Source organism: Physeter macrocephalus, chromosome 18 (genome assembly GCF_002837175.3).
Source record: "Physeter macrocephalus isolate SW-GA chromosome 18, ASM283717v5, whole genome shotgun sequence".
Taxonomy (NCBI): domain Eukaryota; kingdom Metazoa; phylum Chordata; class Mammalia; order Artiodactyla; family Physeteridae; genus Physeter; species Physeter macrocephalus.
The window spans coordinates 54,977,913-54,985,147 of record NC_041231.1 but is presented as its reverse complement, the minus strand read 5'-3'; positions in this window follow the sequence as shown (position 1 = coordinate 54,985,147).

Genomic DNA, 7,235 nt, shown 5'->3' with positions numbered 1-7,235 from the left:
TAGGTTGCCACTTCATTTGGTTGATGGTTTCCTTTCCTGTGAGGAAGTTTTTAGTATAATGTAGCTCTGCTTGTTTACTTTTGCTTTTGTTGCCTTTGCTTTAGATGTCAATTTCAAAAAAAAAAAAAAAATAACACTGTCAAGACCAAGGTTAAGGAGTTTACTCCTTATGTTTTATTCTAGGAGTTTTATAGTTTTATGTCTTACACTCAAGACTTTAATCCATTTTTGAGTTGATGTTTGTGTACAGTGTAAAACATGGATTCAGTTTTGTTCTTTTGCATGTAGATATACAGTTTTCCCAACACCACTTAATGAAAAGACTATTCCTTTCCTATTGTATATTCTCAACTCCTTTGTCACAGATTAATTGACCATATATGCATGGGCTTATTTCTGGGCTCTATTCTGTTCCACTGATCTATGTGTATGTTTTTATGCCAATACCATCATATTTTGATTACTATAGCTTTGCAATATAATTTGAAATCAGGAAGTGTGTTATACCTCCAGCTTTGTTCTTCTTTCTCAAGACTGCTTAGCTATTCAGGGTCTTTTGTGGTTCCATACAATTTTAGGATTTTCTATTTCTATTTTCTATTTCTGTGAAAAATGCCATTGGAATTTTGATAGGAATTGCACTGAATCCATAGCTCACTTTGGGCAGTATGGACATTTTAACAATATTCATTCTTCTTACCCATGAACACTGAGTTATCTTTCCATTTATTTGTGTCTTCCTAAATTTCTTTTATCAATGTTTAATAGTTTTTAGTGTACAGAGCTTTCATCTCCTTCATTAAATTTATTTCCTAAGTATTTGTTTTTGATTCTATTGTAAAATGGGATTGTTTTCTTAGCCCATAGTTCATTGTTAGTGTATAGGAATGCAACTGATTTTTATATACTGATTTTGTATTTTGTAACTTTACTGAATTCATCCATCTTTCATTATTAAAGCCAGTTATAAGCAAGATTAAGACTTTGTACTCTCTTCCTGAGTCTACTATGGAAGGACACAAATATACAGTACACATAATGCACTGTACACCTGTTCTTCACGTATATTATTAAAGCCTACAGCACCAGATATTCCCACCCATGAACTAAGCAGGTCCAACACTGCTTAGCTTCTGAGATCAGGTGCATTCAGGGTGGTATGGCATAGACACACCAGTTTAATTTCAATGTTAAAAACAGATATGTATACCAAAAGACAAATGACAAAATGGTAATGCAAAATATATGACAAAAGAATGATTTTATTAATAAACAAAGAATACTTTTAAGTCAATAAAGAAAAAGATGAGTAATCCAATAGAAAAATGGACAAAGGATAAAAATAAGTATCTAACAGAAGAAAAAAAACACTTAAAGAGTTTTAATTTTACTTATTAAATATTAAGACTAAAAGCATAATGAGATGCTACTTTTCATCTAACAGGTTAATAAATATTTAAAAGTAGGATAAAGTGTAGTGTTAGTGATGGTGTGAAGAAACTCTCACAAACTGCTAGTGGAAATAAACATTAATGTAAAATTTTGGAAGGTAATTGACTAACATATATCCACATTTAAAATGCACATACCCTGTAATCTAGTAATTCCATTGTTAAGAATTCAGGAATATTTTCCAATTATTTTTTGTTTACATATCACTTTGGATGCATTTATTTGTAAGTAACAGAAATCCAATTTAAACAACAATGGGGGTTTACTAGGCCCTGGACATAGATCCCAGACACAAGGTGGGCTTAGCTCTGGTTTGATTCAGCATCTCAGTGATATCTTTGTTGACCCAGTTTCTTTCTAGCTCTCCTCTCTGACTTCTGGCATGTCAATTTCATCCGAAGCCTAATTCTCCATCAAGGTCATAAGATGGTTGTCAACAACTTCCAAGGTATAGTGGACATATGCATGCTTAATGGCTGCAAGGCACCTTTGAAACCTTTCCTGGGGTTGTGGGGAAGTTCTCCATCTTATGAGTCCTTACTTCACCAATGTGGAATTCAGAAATTGTTTCCCAGACTCTCCTGTAGCTCTGCCAGTATGTTCAAATGGTTCTTGGTGACAAAAAGTTGCAAAAACCATGTAGAGACTCTCTGGCAGAGGTGACAGTACTACCTTCAGAAGCAGCAGTGGTGGGGGTTCAGTCCCCCCAAGGGCCCCACATTATCTGCTAGCGGGGTAGTCGCGCTCAGTGGGGAAGCAGTGGTGTTTTCCCCGGAGCAGCAGGATATATTCTGCCGTGTGTCCTATAATTCTCTGGCTTTCCCAGAGATTCTGTGAAGTCCCTGATATCCTTTAATAAATTATCTTGCTGCTTAAACTATCCACAGTTCATTTCTATTGCACACAAGAAAGAAATCTGATGTACAGAAACATGTTTCCTCATCCACATCTAGGGAAAGAAAGGTCACTTTCAGAAATTCTCTCAAAATAGCAAAGAAATTCCCTTCTCAGAGACCTCTGGCAAACCCCTTTCATACCTCAATAGCTAGAATTGGGTCATTTTTTTTTTTTAATTGCTGAGGCTTGAGGATGGGATTATACTAATGATCTAAGGCCTGAGCCACATCCTTATCTGTTAAGGTTTAAGACAAAGGACAAAGAAAAAAAAAGGACAAAGAGAGAGGTGAGGATACCCAGATGAGGATTAGGATACTTAGAGAAGGGTGAATGGGTGAAGGTATACGGGAGGTAGGAAGACCTCAAAGTCTACCGGACAGAGTACAGTGGTCCCTCGGTATCCATGGAAGACTGGTTGCAGGACTCCCATGGATATCAAAATCCACAGATGCTCAAGTCCCTTACATACAATGGTGTAGTATTTACATATATCCTATGCACATCCTATCATAGACTTTAAATCATCTCTAGATTATTTATAATACCTAATACAATGTAAATGCTACATAAATAGTTACCATCACGGTAAATTCAAGTTTTGCTTTTGGGAATTTTCTGGAAGTTCTTTTCCAAATATTTTCAGTCTACTATTGGTTGAATCCATAGATGGGGAATGCGCAGATACAGAGGGCTGACTGCATGACTGCATGATTCTCAAGAGTGATTCTCACTCTCAGTACAATTGACATTTTGGGCAGGATGCATTTTTGTTGTGTAGGACTGTCTTGTGTATTGTAGGTAACATCCCTGGCCTTTACCCACTATACACCAGTAGCACCCCCCCAACCTCCAAGTTGTGACAACCAAAAATGTCTCCAGACATTGCTAAATGTCTCCTGGGGGGCAAAATTACGTGAAGTTGGAACCAGAGGGCTAGATGAATACCCTGGGGGTATGGTGTGGTGGGTAAGGGCAGTGGTGGGTAAGTGTGGTGGGTAAGGGCAGTGGAGTCCTCTCATACTCCCAAGTTAGGGTGGGGAACTTCGACTATTCAGATCCTACAAAGTACAAGGTAGGTGAACAAACTCACTGCTACTGGGAGTTGTAGATGAGATTCTTTTTGTTTCTACGAAAGGTGTTGCAGGTGGCTGTTGAATCACCATTTCCCCAAAACAAATATTATTTTTCATAGAGAATACAGCCTAACTACAAAGTGGAAAATATAAACTTTCTCAACTGCCCTATAATTTGCATGGCCACATCTCTCATAATGAGGTATTACAAATTATTCAGAGAGGACATTATTCATCTATCTTGCCTCCAGATGTATCCTCTTTGCATCACCCCTGAGTGATATTCCTTTTAATTCTCTTAGCTACTCAAACATTTGGCCAAAAGGTTTGAAATTATTAGTTCAAAATTTAATCTTGTAGTTTCTCTTTTGTGATGGTGGTTGCTGTGTTGATACATAGGTATTTTGGGTTACCCAACACATAGATATTAAAAACCTATAACTGTAGCTTTAGTTACATTTTTTTTTCTGGATAATTTTATCCTTTAGCATTATGAAGTGTTCTTAATCATATTTATATCCTTTTGGCTTGAACTGTCTGATATCAAGATGATAACCTCTGCAATCTTATTGTTTCTAGGTGCCTGGCATATCTCTATTTCTATTTATCCTTTCTGAATCACTTTGTTTAGCTGTACTGCTTATATGTGCCATGTTGGGGTATCAGTTAGCTTTTGCTGCATAACAAACTGTGACAAAACTTAGTGGCTTAAAACAAGAGCCGTTTATTTAGCTCATGACTCTGTGGGTTGGTTGGGCATTTGTGGTCTAGGCTGGCTCAACAAAACTCTGATGGGCTTGCTCATGTAACTAACATCAGCTGGGGGTTGGCTGGTGGCTGAATGATCTACAATAGCCTAATTCTCCTGTCTGCCAATTAGTAGACTATTGGCTGAGGATAAGGGGATGACTGGGCCATCTTTCATAATCCAGCAGGCTAGTCTGTACAGAGAGATCACAGGGTTTCAAGTGCAGCAAGAAGGAACGAGCTCTGATGGCTGAAGTGTCGGCTTGCATCACGATTGCTAATGCCCCATTGGCCGAAGCAACTTACATCAACAACCCAGACTTAAGGGTGGTCAGACTCCAGTTCTTGATGAGAGGATCTACAACATCACAATGCAAAGTCATAGACAAAGGGAGAAGAATTTGTAGCCAATTTTACAATCTATCACATTTGGGTTTTCCTTTTTGATTCAATCTAAAAGTCTTTACATGACTGTTAGGTTTGATCTCAATTTGTTATATCATTCTGTGCTGTATTTATTGTGTTGCTATTTTTATTATGTTTTTGCCTGTGTGGCCTGTTTGCTCTTTTAAATTTTCTTTTGGCTTTAGGAAAGTTTATAGTTTTGTTTCAGTGGTTATCTTTATAGTAATGCCTTTTAGAAAATTATTTGGTCCCCTTTTTCTTTACTTCCTTATGTTATCTGATTTGTCAGCTTTAAATATTTGTTGATATCATTTAGATAATATCTTTTGACACCCATCTATTACCTATTCACCAATCAAGTTACTTATTTTACTTTTCCTGTCTGATGTTTGCAATGTACTGTGAAATGGATCCAAAAAAGTAAGGCAGATTAATGGATGGATGGATAGAGGGATGATTAGATAGAGAGAGGTGTGATAAAGATAGATATGTGTGATAGTAAAATGTTAATGTTAGAATCTAAGTGGGTGGGTATGTAGGTGTTCACTGTAAAATTCTATTCTGTGCTTGAAATTTACAAAATTAAAACGTTGGGAGAAAAAGAACATAGGAGCCAGCCTAAAGGTGCTTCCATTGGCCAACTCCTGGACAAGGTAGAGCATCAAAATAAATGATAGCAGTGGATTATAATCTACTGAATAAAAATCCATGAGTCTGTGCTGATATAAATAAATATGTAAGTGAATAAATTAATAAATGGGACAGAAAGGAAAAGTTTTCCTTATAGAATAATGCCTACTAATAAATATAGGAGAAATGATGGATTAGAAAATCACCATTTTGCCACTATCATAGCAATAATTGTGTCAGGTGAGAATCATCAAAGGATGCTAAAACTAGTAAAAAAAAAAGTTTAATGAGGAACAACACATTAATATAGTCTCAAAGTATATTCCCACAAATTATTTATTAATTACAAAGAGAAAATAGTAATTTTTCAAACAACAAGGATTTACTATATAGTACAGGGAACTATATTCAATGTCTTGTAATAACTGTATTCAATGTCTTGTATAATGGAAAAGAATTGAAAAAAAGAATATCTATCTATCTATCTATCCGAATTACTTTGTTGTACACCTGAAACTAACAAAATACTGTAAATCAACAATACTTCAATAAAAAATTTTTTAAAACAGGAATTTTTCTAGAAAGAAACCTGGTGGACACAACCTTAAACAATTAGTGTTTATTATGACTGTAAACACCAAGGGATGCACAATGATTTTATTTCCTTTGCTTTTCTTAGAGTATCACAGTCTTTTGTTCTTCTTTGTAATAACTCTTAGTTTTTCTGAAAGCTCCATCACATCAGGTATTCTATCTAATTCCCCTAATCTTTCTTTTTTTATTTTTTTGGCCTCACCACGTGGCATGCAGTATTTTAGTTCCCCGACCAGGGATTGAACCCATGCCCCCTGCAGTGAAAGCGTGTAGTCTTAACCACTGGACAGCCAGGGAAGTCCCTCTCTAATCTTTCTTTTTTTCTCTGTGGGACCTTCCTTCTGCAGCCCTTCATCTTCCTGTTTTAATCTGGTCTGCTTACTCTGCTGCACAGCTACCACTGTAGGGCTTACTTCTTGTCCTAGACCCCATCCTATAAACCATCTCCTGAACTATCTTCTATGAGTGTGGAACCAAGAACTTTGTAAATATATACAATAGATTGATATATTGGTTACAGAATTCTCCTGATTTAAATTTTGCTTGGCACACAGCGGAACCTGAAGAGATACTTGCTGAATAACTTAGTTTGGCCACCCACATGTTATTGATACTTTCCTTTGTACCATGAAGCTTATGGGGAGGGTTTGGTTTTTAATATATGATCATAAATATTAAATAAGTAAAGATAAATGAAATCACACGTCTGTGTACATGCATAATTTTCTTACAAGGAAACTCAAGTATGTTTAATATGAAGAAATACCAATGACCATTTACTTACTGCTCCCTGAATCTGAAACAGAGAGCTAGTGTATGCCTGAGGGAACAGACTAAAGAAACCTCGTATAACTCTAAAAGCAAATTAACAAAAGCAAGGGTAAGAGGGTGAGGGAGCTCTTCTTCAACTTTGGATACTACTTAAACACATACTGGATTTTGCTGAAAACAAAATCTTGAGATACACACAAGATAATACGCACAGCTGTCCAGACGATTTCTACTCTGTAAAGCAATTCTTTCAAAATAATGCTGATATTTATTCTCAGAAGTTATCTTACCCAAGTAAAACAACTCCTGTCTAACAGACACTGGTGGCAAAGGGCAGGTTATTTAAATAGCTGTGAATGGTATTAGAGAACTCGCAGCTGGTGGGAATATGATCATTAGTATACCATATGATGAGAATGGGCTTGCACAGGGAATAATTCTACATAAAAAATTCTACATAAAAAGCTTAATAAAGCAGCTGCATGGCACAGGGAGATCAGCTAGGTGGTTTGTGACCACCTAGAGGGGTGGGATAGGGAGGGTGGGAGGGAGGGAGATGCAAGAGGGAAGAGATATGGGAACATATGTATATGTGTAACTGATTCACTTTGTTGTAAAGCAGAAACTAACACACCATTGTAAAGCAATTATACTCCAATAAAGATG